Source organism: Dama dama, chromosome 14, assembly GCF_033118175.1.
Source record: "Dama dama isolate Ldn47 chromosome 14, ASM3311817v1, whole genome shotgun sequence".
Taxonomy (NCBI): Eukaryota; Metazoa; Chordata; class Mammalia; order Artiodactyla; family Cervidae; genus Dama; species Dama dama.
Window position 1 is genome coordinate 56294014 of NC_083694.1, and position 15074 is coordinate 56309087.

The 15074-nt window shown below is 39.1% G+C and overlaps 1 protein-coding gene and 1 pseudogene across 4 annotated transcripts in view; one reads left to right on the forward strand and one right to left on the reverse strand.

The window, feature by feature from the left end:
* The window catches only part of RASAL2 (RAS protein activator like 2), a 383912-nt gene that overhangs the window by 210106 nt on the left and 158732 nt on the right, over nt 1-15074 (forward strand). The window lies entirely within an intron of this gene.
* LOC133069519 (SREBP regulating gene protein-like) lies at nt 13529-14053 on the reverse strand (annotated as a pseudogene).

Below are 15074 nucleotides of genomic sequence, written 5' to 3' on the forward strand. Positions count from 1 at the left end.
CATCTTTTTTGGAGTGGACTTCCTAAATTTAGCACTCATAAATTTTAGAGAGGAAAAGATTCTTTTAGAGCCTTTCTTCCTTACATGCTAATCTAATGTCGAATTAGATAATTATTCTGTTGTTCTATTTTTATTTCCCAGTGATTTGTCTTGAGGCAGAATTTCCCACTGTCAAATATTTAATTGAGTAATTGCTGTATCTCTCTCTCTATATATATATAGATATACATATATGTGTGTTACACACACATATATATATATATATATATATATATTTTTTTTTATGCCAGTACCTAAGAATGAAAAGAGGTACAAGATAAGATCTCTGCCTTTAGAAAATTCTTTTAGGAAGATAGATTACTGATGACTTTTCACAGTATATGCTATTATTGTGGTATATTGTGTGTGGCTTGGAGATGTAGTTGGAGATGACAGCATTGAGCTCTTTGGCAAGCAGATCATAAAGGTCTTATAGGTAATTGTGGGAGCTTTGGCTTTTACTCTGAGAGGGGGAAGCCATAGACTTCTATATTGAGACTAGGGAAGCAAGGATGGAAGTTTAGAAACCAATTAGTATGCTCCTGCAATAATCTAGAAAAGAGGTGAAAGAACTTGGGCCAATGGTAGTAGCAGAAGGGCTGAGAAGTGACCAGATTATATTTGAAGATGTAGCCAACAAGCCAGTTTGCTCATTGGATTGGATGTGGGAAGTGAGAAACAGAAGAGTGAAGAATTTTGGCTAGAGCAGCCAAAAGAATGAAGTTGTCATTTTTTAAGACTGGGAAAAACAAGTTTGAGAGTGGGACTGACTAGGAGCTCAGTTTGGACATCTTAAGTTTGAGGATCTTATTAGATACACAAGTAGAAATATGTGAGTCTGGAAATTAAGGAGAAGTACAGACTGGAGATACAGATCACAAGCTTTTAGCACATAGATGGTGTTTGAAGCCATGAGATTGAATGATATCATCAGGGAAAGGTATTTAGGTAGAAAGGAAAAGTTAAAGACTAAGCTCTGGAACATTCAGAGGTTAGGAAGATGAGGAAACATTAGTAAAGGACAGACCAGAGAAGAAGAATGAAAATACAAGAATTTTGTTTGCAAGTGAGTAAGTCAAGTGTATCGGGAAGCCCTTCTGTTTTTGCAGGGTTCTTTCCCTTTGCAAGCTCTCTCTTTCTTCCTCTCCAGTAGAGTAACTCCAGGGAGGACAGATCAGTTTTTGTGGATGTAAAACCATGGCATGCATTTTGATTTCAGTATGAGGCAGTTAGCTATGGAGAATTACCCACTCATGAAAAACATGCACCTTTTATTCTACCTCAGAGAATTTGTAACAGAAAAGAGCTCTATGAATATAAAGAATCTGTGAAGAACTTTCGTTAGTGGCTACCAATTTACTGTACTTTAGAGATTTAAAACTGCTGAAGAAACTTGAATGTAAAAAAGATGGGAAGGCCTATATTTCTACCTCTCACATTGCTTAGCATGAGCAAATGCACAGTTTTGAGGAACCTAATAAATGTCAAGAACTCAGAAGAAGAAAGTGTGTGTGAGGAGGCAGGTAGGGAATAGATAAGCACAGAATGTCCTTCTCATGTACTAGTTCCCAGGATCTTGCATTCAGAAGTTTACCCTAGACACATAAAATTTATATTTACCATGGCATTTGACACAATATTTTGATGCAGCAAATTCTTTTCTCTTGAAAGTGAGATATTTTCTTAAGGTGTGTGAACATCTTGCCTAAATTCAGTTCAGTTCAGTCACTCAGTCGTGTCCGACTCTTTGCGACCTCATGAACCGCAGCACGCCAGGCCTCCCTGTCCATCACCAGCTCCCGGAGTCCACCCAAACCCATGTCCATTGAGTCGGTGATGCCATCCAACTATCTCATCTTCTGTCGTCCCCTTCTCCTGCCCTCAATCTTTCCCAGCATCAGGGTCTTATCAAATGAGTCAGCTCTTTGCATCAGGTGGCCAAAGTATTGGAGTTTCAGCTTCAAACATCAGTCCTTCCAATGAACACCCAGGACTGATCTCCTTTAGGATGGACTGGTTGAATCTCCTTGCAGTCCAAGGGACTCTCAAGAGTCTTCTGCAACACCACAGTTCAAAAGCATCAATTCTTCAGCGCTCAGCTTTCTTTATAGTCCAACTCTCACATCCATACATGATTCCTGGAAAAACCATAGCCTTGTTTAGATGGACCTTTGTTGACAAAGTGATGTCTCTGCTTTTTAATATGCTGTCTAGGTTAGTCATAACTTTCCTTCCAAGGAGTAAGCATTTTTTAATTTCATGACTGCAATCACCATCTGCTGTGATTTTGGAGCCCAGAAAAATAAAGTCAGCCACTGTTTCCCCATCTATCTGCCATGAAGTGATGGGACCGATGCCATGATCTTAATTTTCTCAATGTTGAGCTTTAAGCCAACTTTTTCACTCTCCTCTTTCCCTATCATCAAGAGGCTCTTTGGTTCTTCTTCACTTTCTGCCATAAGGGTGGTGACATCTGCATATCTAAGGTTACTGATATTTCTCCCGGCAATCTTGATTCCAACTTGTGCTTCATCCAGCCCAGCGTTTCTCATGATGTACTCTGCATATAAGTTAAATAAGCAGGGTGACAATATACAGCCTTGACGTGCTCCCTCTCCTATTTGGAACCAGTCTGTTGTCCCATGTCCAGTTCTAACTGTTGCTTCCTGACCTGCACACAGGTTTCTCAAGAGGCAGGTGAGGTGGTCTGGTATTCCCATCTCTTTCAGAATTTTCCACAGTTTTTTGTGATCCACACAGTCAAAGGCTTTGGCATAGTCAATAAAGCAGAAATAGATGTTTTTCTGAAACTCTCTTGCTTTTTCAACAATTCAGCGGATGTTGGCAATTTGATTTCTGGTTCCTCTGCCTTTTCTAAAACCAGCTTGAACATCTGGAAGTTCACGGTTCACGTATTGCTGAAGCCTGGCTTGGAGAATTTTGAGCATTACTTTGCTAGCGTGTGAGATGAGTGCAATTGTGCAGTAGTTTGAGCATTCTTTGGCATTGCCTTTCTTTGGGATTGAAATGAAAACTGAACTTTTCCAGTCCTGCGGCCACTGCTGAGTTTTCCAAATTTGTTGGCATATTGAGTGCAGCACTTTCACAGCATATTCTTTCAGGATTTGAAATAGCTCAACTGGAATTCCATCACCTCTACTAGCTTTGCTCATAGTGATGCTTCCTAAGGCCCACTTGACTTCACATTCCAGGATGTCTGGCTCTAGGTGAGCGATCACACCATCATGATTATCTGGGTTGTGACGATCTTTTTTGTACAGTTTTGTGTATTCTTGCCACCTCTTAATATCTTCTGCTTCTGTTAGGTTCCTACCATTTCTGTCCTTTATTGAGCCCATCTCTGCATGAAATGTTCCCTTGGTATCTCTAATTTTCTTGAAGAGATCTCTAGTCTTTCCCATTCTATTGTTTTCCTCTATTTCTTTGCATTGATCGCTGAGGAAGGCTTTATCTCATCTCTCCCTGCTATTCTTTGGAACTCTGCATTCAAATGGGAGTATCTTTCCTTTTCTCCTTTGCTTTTCACTTCTCTTCTTTTCACAGTTATTCGTAAGGCCTCCTCAGACAGCCATTTTGCCTTTTTGCATTTCTCTTTCTTAGGGGGGTAGTCTTGATTCCTGTCTCCTGTACAATGTCACTAACCTCCATCCGTAGTTCATCAGGCAGTCTGTCTATTAGATCTAGTCCCTGAAATCTATTTCTCACTTCCACTTGCCTAAAGTACCCATTTCCAAATTTAGTAGACCAAGAAAAAAACTACCTTCCCCTGGTGACAGTATCCAAATTTTAATTTATTCATCAGAAAAAGGATTTTTCAAAGCACGCAAAAGCACAATTTGCTGAATTTTCAAAAGGAAATCATTTCTTCAGATGGTAGAGTCTTTGCATAAAAACAATACAGGGAAGTATATAAGTTGACCACATGAATTGGTTAATATTAATTTTCAATGTAAATATAACCTATATGAATTCAGCTTTTTAAAAAGCCATTGGATACCTTTTAAGAACATTATTAAAATGGGAGAAAGTGAAAGCTGAACTATAGGCAACATTTTTGTGATGAATATATATATAGAAGAAAATGTGTACTACTGTGTGTTGTCTGCTTCCTGGCTGGGGGATTGCACAAAGATGAATTGAGCACCTTGTCTGGTCTGGTTGTTGCATTTCTTTGACATTCCAGTAAAGTTAATGCTTTGATGCTCAAGTGGGCAGAGCAAAGTCAGAGCCTGAAATGAGCAAGAATCTTGCTTGTAGGTAACTTCAGAAACGTGATCATAAAGCTGGTTTGATTAGAAAGTGCAAACACTCATTACTGCACCTTTTCTCAGTTCTCAAAAATGATATTGACATTGAACCAACATATTTAAAGCCAAATATCTAGTAACTCAAAGATGCAGAGATCTTCATGCCTCTGTTTTATTACATTGTGATAAAATCTTAAAAGTACCGCATGATCTTACTTACAAAAACTCTGGATTTTTTAAAAAAAACTGTGCTTGTGACATTAAATTTGTTTCATTATCATGGAGTCCTCAAAACCCAGAAATATCTGGTATGTGTACTTAAGAATTACAGTTTCACATAGGATGCCCTTGATACATGTTAGCAAGCATAGGAAAAAATATCAACAGTCTTTGAGAGTCAGTGTTAGCTAATGCACAGTTTTCATGTTTGTGTAAATTAAGTTGAACAGAGATCTAAAATAACACCACCAAAAAAGACAGAAACTATCTTGGAAAAACCTTGAGGAAAAACCAACCTTGCACTGATGTTTTCCTTTCTATTGACCCATGTGATAAAAATTTGAGGAAATTTTAAAGAAAATGAATATTAAAAAACAGAATATATTCTCCAAGACATTAGTGAAATTATTGGAAAGGATAACTCATTTACTCAAAATTATAGATGATATTGATTATTCAGATCTTAACTTTGACTCTATTAAATTAGCCTGAGATCTGATTTTATGTATAAAATAATGATGACTATCTTTTTATTCCCAAGACATTCACTATTAGGAGTATTTAGATAACTTATGAAGTATTTTAAAGATTGCTATAATCTTCTAGGTATAGGATGGGAATGATAATACTGAAAAAAAGGGAAAATAAGAGTAATGAAGATTTAATATTGCAAGAAACATATCCTTCCATTTTTCAAATAATAGAATTTAATTTTTTCACATTAATTTTTAAAATTTTTACTTTATGTTGATTAACAATGTTGTGTTATTGTCATGTGTATAGCAAAGTGGTTCATTATACATGTATCCTTTCTTTTTCAAATTCTTTTCCTATTTAGCTTATTACAGAATACTGAGTTGAGTTCCCTATGCTATACTGTAGGTCCTTGTGAGTTATCTATTTTAAATATAGCAGTGTGACCGTGTCAACCCCAGACTCCCAATGTACTGCTCCTTTCCCCCTGGTAACCATAAGTTTGTTCTCTAAGTCTTTGGGTCTGTTTCTCAGATCGAATTTTAAATGTTGATAAATAATATCTGTGTACAGTAGCAGTCAGTATTTAAATTGGATATTAAATTTGTATGTGTAAAATTGTATGTGATTATATATCCTTTGCTGTATAAGTGCTTTTTAGTTTAATGGAGTTCCATTTCTTTATTTTCTATTGCTTATTTCACCTAAGGTGACAAGTCCAACAAATACTGCTAAGAGCAGTGTTAAAAAGCATACTGCCCATGTTTTCTTCTACAAGTTTTATGATCTTAGGCCTTACATTTAGGTTTTTAATCCATTTTTAGTTTATTTATGCATATGGTGTGAGAAGGTAGTCCAGTTTGAATCTTGTACATGTTGTTTTCCCAACACCATTTGTTGAAGAGGCTGTCTTTTCCCTATTATATATTTTTGCCTCCTTTTCTTTGGTTAATTGACCATATAAGCTTGAGTTTATTTGTCTTACATTGATTTCTGTGTCTGTTTTTATGCCAGTCCCATGCTGTTTTGATTGCTATAGCTTGTACTACTGTTTGGAATCAGGGAATATGATACCTCCGGTTTTGTTCTTCTTCCTTCTCAATATTGTTTTGACTATTTGAGGGTTTTTTGTGTTTTCATGCAAATTTTTGGATATTTTGTTCTATTTCTGTGAAAAATGTTATTGGTATTTTGATAGAGATTGCACTGAATCTGTAAATTGCTTTGGATAGTATGATCATTTTGGAAATAATAATTCTTTCCATCTGTGAGAATTCCATTTGTTCACATTGTCTTTAATTTCTCTCAGCAATATCTTATAGTTTTCTGACTGGAAGTCTTTTAATCCTTGGTTGGATTAATTCCTAGGTATTTTATTCTTTATGATACAATTGTAAATGGGATTGTTTTCTTAATGTCTCTTTCTGATAGTTCTTTGTTAGTGTATAGAAATGCATCAGATTTCTTATGTTAATTTTGTAGCCTGCAGTTTTACCAAATTCATTTATTAGTTTTGATAGTTTTTTTTTTTTTTTTGGTGGCGTCTTTAGGATTTTGTATATATAGTATCGTGCCATCTACAAAGTGACAGTTTTACTTCTTCCTTTCCAGTTTGGATTCCTTTCATTTCTTTTTTTTTCTTTTCTGCTGTACTGGGACTTCGAGTACTGTATTGAATAAAAGTGACCAGAGTGGGCATCCTTGTCTTGTTACTGATCTTAGAGGAAACTTTCAGCTTTTCACTGTTTCATATGATATTGGCTCTGGGTTTATCATGGTCTTTATTATGTTGAGGTATGTTCCTTTTATACTCAGTTTGTTGAGAGTTTTTATCAAAATGGATGTTGAATTTTGTTGGAAGCTTTTTCTGCATCTGTTGAGATGATCATATGATTTTTATTTTCAATTTGTTAACGTGGTGTATCATGTGCAGGTATTGAACTATCCTTGCTTCCCTGGGATAAATTCCACTTCATGGTATATAATCCTTTTATTGTATTGTTGAATTTAGTTTGCTAATATTTGCTGAGGATTTTTTGCATGTTATATTCATCAATGATATTTTTCTGTAATCTTTGTTATTTTATTTATTTTTTTGGGGGGGTCATGTCTGTCTGATTTTGGTATCAGCGCAAGGGTGGCCTCATAAAATGAGTTCAGAAGCATTCCTTTCTGTTCGCTTTTTGGGAATAGTTTAATAAAGTTATTAACTCTTTAAATATTTGATAACATTCACCTGTGAAACCCTCTGGCCCTGGACATTTGTTTGTTGGGAGCTTTTTTTAAATTACTGATTCAGTTTCCTTCCTGGCAATCAGTCTGTTCATATTTTCTGTTTCTTCCTGATTCAGTTTTGGGGGATTGTATGTTTCCAGGAATATGTTCATTTCTTCCAGGTTGTCCATTTCATTGGCATATAATTGTTCTTAGTAATCTCATGGTCTTTTGTATTTCTGTGCTGTCGATCATAAGCTCTTTTATTTCTGATTTTATCTATATGGTCCTTCTCTTTTTATTCATATTCTTTATGAGTCTAGCTAAGGGTTTATCAATTTTTATATTTTCAAAGAACCTCTTCTTAGTTTCACTGATCTTTTCTTTCTTTCTTTTGTCTCCTTGTATTTCTCTTCTAATCTTTATGATGTCTTTCTTCTATCTTTGAATTTTGCTTGTTCTTTATTTTTCTAGTTCTCTTCTGTCTAAGGCTGGATTGTTTATTTGGGATTTTTCTTGTTGCTTGAGGTAGGTTTGTATCACTGTAAACTTCCCTCTTACAATTGCTTCTGCTGTATCCCATAGGTTTCGGATCATTGTGTTTTCATTTTCATTTGTCTCCAGGTATCTTTTTTTTAATTCTCCCTTTGATTTCTTCAATGATCCATTGGTTGTTTAGTAACATATTGTTTAGCCTCCATATGTTTGTAGTTTTTGCAGTTTTTTCTCTTGTAGTTGATTTCTAGTCTCATACTGCTGTGTTCAGAAAACATGATTTCAGTCTTCTTAAACGTACTAATATTTGTTTTGTGACCAAAGAATGTTTCATGTACACTTGAAAGGGATGTGTATTCTCCTGCTTTGGGAGGGACTGTTCTTTGTATATTTCTTTTACATTCAAATAGGTTAATGTGCTATTTAAGGCCAACGTTTCTTTATTGATTGTCTAGATGATTTGTTCACGGAGGTAAGTGGTGTGTTAAAGCCCCCTTCTGTTATTGTCTTACTGACAACTTTTTCCTTTGATGTTTGCTTTATGCATTTAGGTACTCCTGTGTGGGATGCGTAGGTATTTTCATTGTTAACTCTTCTTGTTGGATCGATCCCGTTATCCTTATGTAATGTCTTGTTGTCTCCTGTCTTTGTTTTAAGGTGTAGTTCTTCTGAATGAAGTATTGCTACCCTGGCTTCCTTTTCATAGAGCTTAGTGTCACGTTTGGCTTCCTTGCCCTCATTGTGGAGCGTATCTGCTGTGTATTTTCAGCTTGTCCTTACCATGCAGTTCATGTGTAACAACCTGTTTGCATGTGATCATTGTACACTGATGCTCTCTTAACTTTGAACACATTTTAACCACCCTACATTTAACACTTCCTACCATGTTTAATGTTGTGACATCACATTTTGCATCTTTTGTTTTGTCTATTCCTTAACTACTTATTATAGATATTCCCAGATTAGGGAGACTTTCAGTTATTATTTCCTCAAATAAGTTCTCTGCCCTCCCCTCTCTGCTTCTTCTCCTTTTGGTGTAATGTGAGTGTTAGTACACTTGACGTTGTCTCAGAGGTATTTTCAAAACTACCCTTTTTTTTTTTTTTTAATTCTTTTGTCTTTTTTTCTATTCCGCTTGAGTGACTTCCACTATTCTGTCTTTCACTTCACTGAGTTGTTCCTCCATACTGTCTAATCTACTTTTGATTCCTTCTAATATGTTTTTTATTTCTGTTATTGTAGTCTTCAACTCTGTTTGGTTCTTCTTTGCACTTTCTGACTCTGTTAAACTTTTCACCCTGTTCATCCATTCTTATCCCAAGTTCATTGAGCATGTTCATATGAGGTCCTTGCCTTGAATTCTCTATTGGGTAGATTGCTTGTGTTTTCTTTGCTTAGTTCTTCTTTTGGAATTTTGTCTTATTCCTTTGTTTGGAACGTATTCTTCTGTCTCCTTATTTTGCCTAATTCTCACCCTGTATTAAGTAGGTCAGTTACATGTCCTGATTTTGGATAAGTGACCTTGTACGGGAGACAGTGTATGAGGCCTAACAGTGCAGTCTCTCTGGTCACCAGAGGCCCCTACATGGGCTCTGTGGGCCTTTCTGTTGTGTTGGGACTATGGTAGCTGGGCTGATAGGGCTGGCCCTGGCCCAGAAGGCTGCCAAGCTCTGCCTCATTCAGTGGCTGCAGGCCTGCTGGGACTTAAGTCATTTTTTATTTCTCTCTTATCAGCTAAGTTTAGATGAACAGCTAAATCACTTTTTAAATGAAGAAATGGATTTTAAGTCAAGGTGTCACAGCACAATTCTTCTAAGTTATAAAGGAATGTTTAGAGTCCTGATTTGCTCTTTTATCTTCCTCCTCAGCCTCATCCTGGAATAGTAGGGATTAGTTTAGTTTTGTGAAAGGTGATTCAAAGGCAGTGCTGCACATCTGGCTGTGCAAATTACGTGTACCCCTGCAAGTAGGGGTGCGCGTCATTTAATTGTCATTATTGATTTGCCCTTATTTCGTAAAATATCCAACAGATGGCATTAAGGTGTCTTAAGTAAAGGATTCCTTTTCTGACTCAGTTAAGTCATTTGTACAGGCTATTGTAAGGGTTGCTGTAAGTCCAGAAGAACTGGGGAAGGAGAAATGAAGGAAGTCGGTGTTTAATTGTGGATGAGCTACTTGCTGAGTTTAGAAAGCTGTATCATATGTGTTAATATTTAAGTTAGTTTAATAAACTTTTTTTTTACTTCATTCAGTCAGTTCAATTGCTCAGTTGTGTCTGACTCTTTGTGGACCCCATGAACCGCAGCACCCCAGGCCTCCCTGTCCATCACCAACTCCCGGAGTCCACCCAAACCCATGTGCATCGAGTTGGTGATGCCATCCAACCATCTCATCCTCTGTCGTCCCCTTCTCCTCCTGCCTTCAATCTTTCCAGCATCAGGGTCTTTTCAAATGAGTCAGCTCTTCGCATTTTTTGACTTAGAGCCCTCTAAAATGGGATGCCCAGGTGAGGGGCCACTTTCAACTTGTTCTGAGGCTATATTAACCTTAGTAAACCACTCTATTGACTGCAGAATTGTGTGGGAATGGTAACGAGTGGTGTAAACAATCAGGAATGGTTTTTGATTCAGCCTAGACTTCTGGGGAGAAAAATGGTGGATTGAACATAAGCGTGTACTTGTGTTCCTTTCAGAAACCTCACTACAGCTATAGTAACAGAATATTCTTTTAAAGACATAGTCCTTCAAGAATAAGGAAAATGGCAAAGAAGAAAGCAACCACAAAAACCAATAATACATAATAATACAAATGGAGTATGGTAAATGACCTACCTGACCTGAGAAAGCCAATTCTTAATCTAGCAACAAAGAAAGCCAAGAACCAATCTGATTTTTACCACAAAATCTTCAAATAGTCCAGGAATCGATGGCCTCAGGAATGTATAGTGGTAGATCCCTCGGTCTTCTCCTCTTCCCAAGACCACTTAGACAGTCGCTCTTCCCACCCCCATCTCTACCCTAATGTAAGGTTGCGGGTCAGTTCTCTGGGGTAGAAAACTCAAGGGTCTCTGGACTGGGGCATACCCGGTAAAATGGAGAGCACAGGGTACTTTACCAAATACAGGGGAATAAAATGAACACCTGCAAACTGAATGATCATACTCCTCTACCTGTCTCCCCCACTTTGCCTTTACCCTCCAGGCAAGAGATCAGTGTCATTGGAGAATTTACCAGCCCAAGAGGAAAGACCAAAGGACACTGACATTCCCAAGGCTAGTTGTCATTGGGGGAAGGCCTCTAGCATGGAAGAAAAAATCCAAAACAAATTTTTAAAAAATTAAAGAAATTTGGAAGCACAGAGATATGCAGGGAATAGAAAATTCTAAAAAAGTTGTGATTATTTTCAGAAAGAGAAAATATGACATACATGAGACAAGAACTGAATGTTAAATACAAAGCCAAAATACTGTTTTCTACTGTATATTAAAAAATCATAACAGAAATAAGACTCAATAATAGAAGGGTTAGAAGGTAAAAATGAGGAAATAGCCCAGAAAATAAAGGGGAAAAAAAGATAAAATAATTAGAGCATCAGGTTAGGAAGTCAAAACAATGAGTTCTAAAAAAAGTAACACAAAGAGGAGGCAATCACTAGAAAAATATTTTAAGAAAATTTCCCACAACTGAAGGATATGAGGTTCCAGATTAAAAGGAATTACTAAGTGCCTATGACAAAGCACATTTTCAGGAAATTTCAATTTGTCTCTGATGACAAAGAGGCCATTTTGCAAATTGCCAAAGAAAGGGAAAACATTACAAACTAAGGACCAGAAATCAGAATGGCTTCTGACTTCTATCAGCAATATCAGAAGCTAGAAAATAATGAGGACTGCCTTCAGACTTCTGAAGGAAGATTATTTCAATACAGAAGTCTATATAATATAGCTCTAAGCCACTAATAGCACATGAGAATAAAGACATTTTCAGACATGCAAGGTTAAAAAAACTACCTCCTACATACCATTTCTTCTGAAGCTAAATGGGATAAATTCTTCACCAAGAATGAGCAGGATGTGGGATATAGGATAGGAGATCCAACACAGGGGAGAGATACAGGAAGCCCTCGGGAGAACCCTGCAAGGGGAACCCAAGTACACAGCCTCAAATAATGACACCCAGTGTAGACTGGAGCAGTCAGAAGACTGCTGTGAGGACTTCTCCAAGAAGACCACACTGGTATATCTGAGTTAACTGAAACAACAGGAAGTGAACTTGGGATTGAATTAACAGTAAGGACATAGAAATCTAAGCAAATAAATAATCAGACAATAACTAAAGCAAGTTTCCATGTTTGTTCAATGCTAGTTGTAGCATCCTCTTAGACCTGAGGTGATAAGCAACTTAGATAAATGCTTTTTATCAGCTTCCTCCCACTTTATTATCATAAGTATTTAATTTATAAATTTTACTCTGTTTTATTTTCCATACACACAAAGTCTGATTTGGCACTGGTGAATACACACAGAATCTGAAAAGTCCAATGTGAACTGAATAGATTTTCTGGGATCTAACACTAAAAAACAACTGCCAAACAACTGTCAGACAGTTCATTCTTTAAGAAAGCTGAGTTAGGGGGACAGACTACTTCAGGAAGATAAGTGTGAGAAGTAATTTTGTGTGTGTGTGTATGTGCAATTCACCCTCTAAGAAAGCTGACTTAGGGGGACAGACTACTTTGGGAAGATAAGTATGAGAAGGGGTGTGTGTGTTTTCCCCATGTTCAGTAGTGCCTAACTGTTTGTGACCCCACAGACTATAGCCCACCAGTCTCCTCTGTCCATGGGATTTTCTAGGCAAGAAGGGTTGCCATGCCTTCCTCCAGGGAATCTTCCAGACCCAGGGATCGAACCCACGTCTCCTGTGTCTCCTGCATTGGCAGGCAGATTCTTTGCCACTGAGCCACCAGGGAAGTAATAGGAGGGATTTAAGGGAAATTTCCACTGCACAGACTGCAGAAATATATAGGAAGGCAAGCAAGGCCCAAGGAAAAAGCTGTGCTGAGATAAAAAATGCTGAAAGCGGGCTTGGGCCCTGCTACAAGGGCAACAGCTGAACAACCAAAAAAGATCAAGGAAGACCTTGCCCAATATTGGGGTTAGTGTGGGGCTCTGAGAAAGAACAGCGTGTGGTAACATGACTCCTGAGGGCAAAGAGCGTTCCTATTCAGGAGCATGTGACATCTTGATCTGAGGACCATAGACTCTCGATCTTGACCAGAGAGGGTTAGTGTCATACTGGTAACACAGGAGCACCTCGAGCACGTGGACCACCCGCCTTCATATCCAGCACCCATGGAGGGTAGATGTGAGTCTTTCAAGGCACCTTGATGGAAACTTGAGTTTTGTTCTTCTCTGTAAATCACGGGGAAACTGAATGTCTGTGCGTCGCATTTCTTGGAGTTGAAAGCAATAAAGGACCAGCACTTACAGGCAGTTGTGAGATGTATCTCTACTTAGGAGTCGCCTTAAGATAGGGTTTCTGTGACAGAAAAGGAGGAGGCCACCCCACAGGTGACTTTCCTGAGGCTCCCGCTATCCATGGTTGAGCAGAGCAGTCATTTCAACAGGGGCGTGGGACGTGAGGGCAGAACCCTCCAGGACAACAAGCAGAATTTCTGGTGAAGACAGTGTCCTCACACAGGTAAACAAGCGTCTCCAAATACCACTAGGAACAAAGCTGAGCACGCCTGGTGCCAGCTGCTAGAAGGTTGGCTCAGGATGAGAAGGGAAGAGCATCTGAGTCTCTAGACGATGTTAGATGTCAGGACAGGGTGTTCAAGGCCCGCCCCTGAAGAGGCTGGGCTGAGGTCCTGCATTTAGCCAAGCACAATTCAAAGTGGTCTTTGACTGCCATGAGAGGTTCGGGAATGTCACTGCTGAGGAAGCGCTCCAGGAGAAGCTGCCCGTTGGGCTCCCCAGCCGCGGGACGAGCAGTCGCCACAGCAGTACTGCTTTGTGTCAGAGACACTGCTGTCAAAGCAGCCATCCACCAGCAAATCTTTCCTCTCACAAACGCAGCCATGTTCGTCCGTGATGAGGTGCTCCGCTTGATCGGAGCTCTGCACTGGTTGCTGGACTGACTGCCATTGCCCCAGTTAAACTGTACTTGCCATGGAACGGGCTGATCATGGTCTTGGCCCTGGAGGAGATTCCCGTCTCTCACTGTCCTCTTCTCCTGCTTGAAGGTGCTGCTGAGGAAGTAGAGGAGCGAAAGCCGGAAGACCAGGGCTAGCACCCACCCCTCCCACAAGAGCCGATGCCACATTGTGGCCTCCAGGTTTATCATCCTGTCGGAGTGGGGTGGGCCCTGGGCCTGGGTGGCAGGGCCCCTACACAGCCAGCAGCCCCATGGCTCAAGGGACACGGTCCCCTCTATTTTAGAAGCTAGATAAGTTAACAGCAAAATAGCATACTTGAGTCATTCCCAGTTCTGCTCTCTAACTGACTGACTTAACATACGCCATCCTCAGTAGTATAGTGGTGAGTATCCCAGCCTGTCACGTGGGAGACCAGGGTTTGGATTCCCCAACAGGGAGGCAACATGTCCTAGGGCTTCCCTGGTGGCTCAGACGGTAAGGAATCCGCCTGCCAATGCAGGAGACTCAGGTTTGATTCCTGAGTTGGGAAGATCCCCTTAGAAGAGGATGGCAGCCCACTCCAGTATTCTTGCCTGGAGATTCTCATGGACAAAGGAGCCTGATTGGTGGGCTACAGTCCATGGGGTCGCATGAAGTCAGACATGACTGAGCGACTAACACTAGGCACAAGCAAATTCTAAGTTTTTACTGTGTTAACTGGTTCTAGAACTGACTAGAAGTTAAGACACTTAAAGGCTATCTCAGGTCTTCATCAGCCTTTTCTAAAAGCAATTTATTTGTGCTCACTGCCTGATAATTCTGTTCTGGACCCTGAAATCTGATTTCATCCCCACCTGAAATTTCCAGTCATATCAGAGATGTGGTGAGTTCCCAAACTGCTGTCCTTTGCACTCTTTCTCTTCAGAGTTTGTAATGACGGACTCCCCTCCCCTCTTTAGAGCTGTCCTGTCTCGTGCAACGTTTTTTTCTCTATCGGTTGTGTTTCTCCCACACCCTACCTTCTTTACCATTTCCCTTTTTGTAAAGTCTTATCCTTACCCTTCTTTGCTTGCTTTGTCCTTTCTCTGTAGATAACTTACCCTGTTTTCATGTTTCTAAATGCCACCTCGGTTCTAATAACTTTTAAGTCTCTATTTCTGGCTTTAATTTCTCAGCTGCAGACCTGAATTCCCAATTGGTCTTCTGAACATCTGTACTGGAATGTTCAAA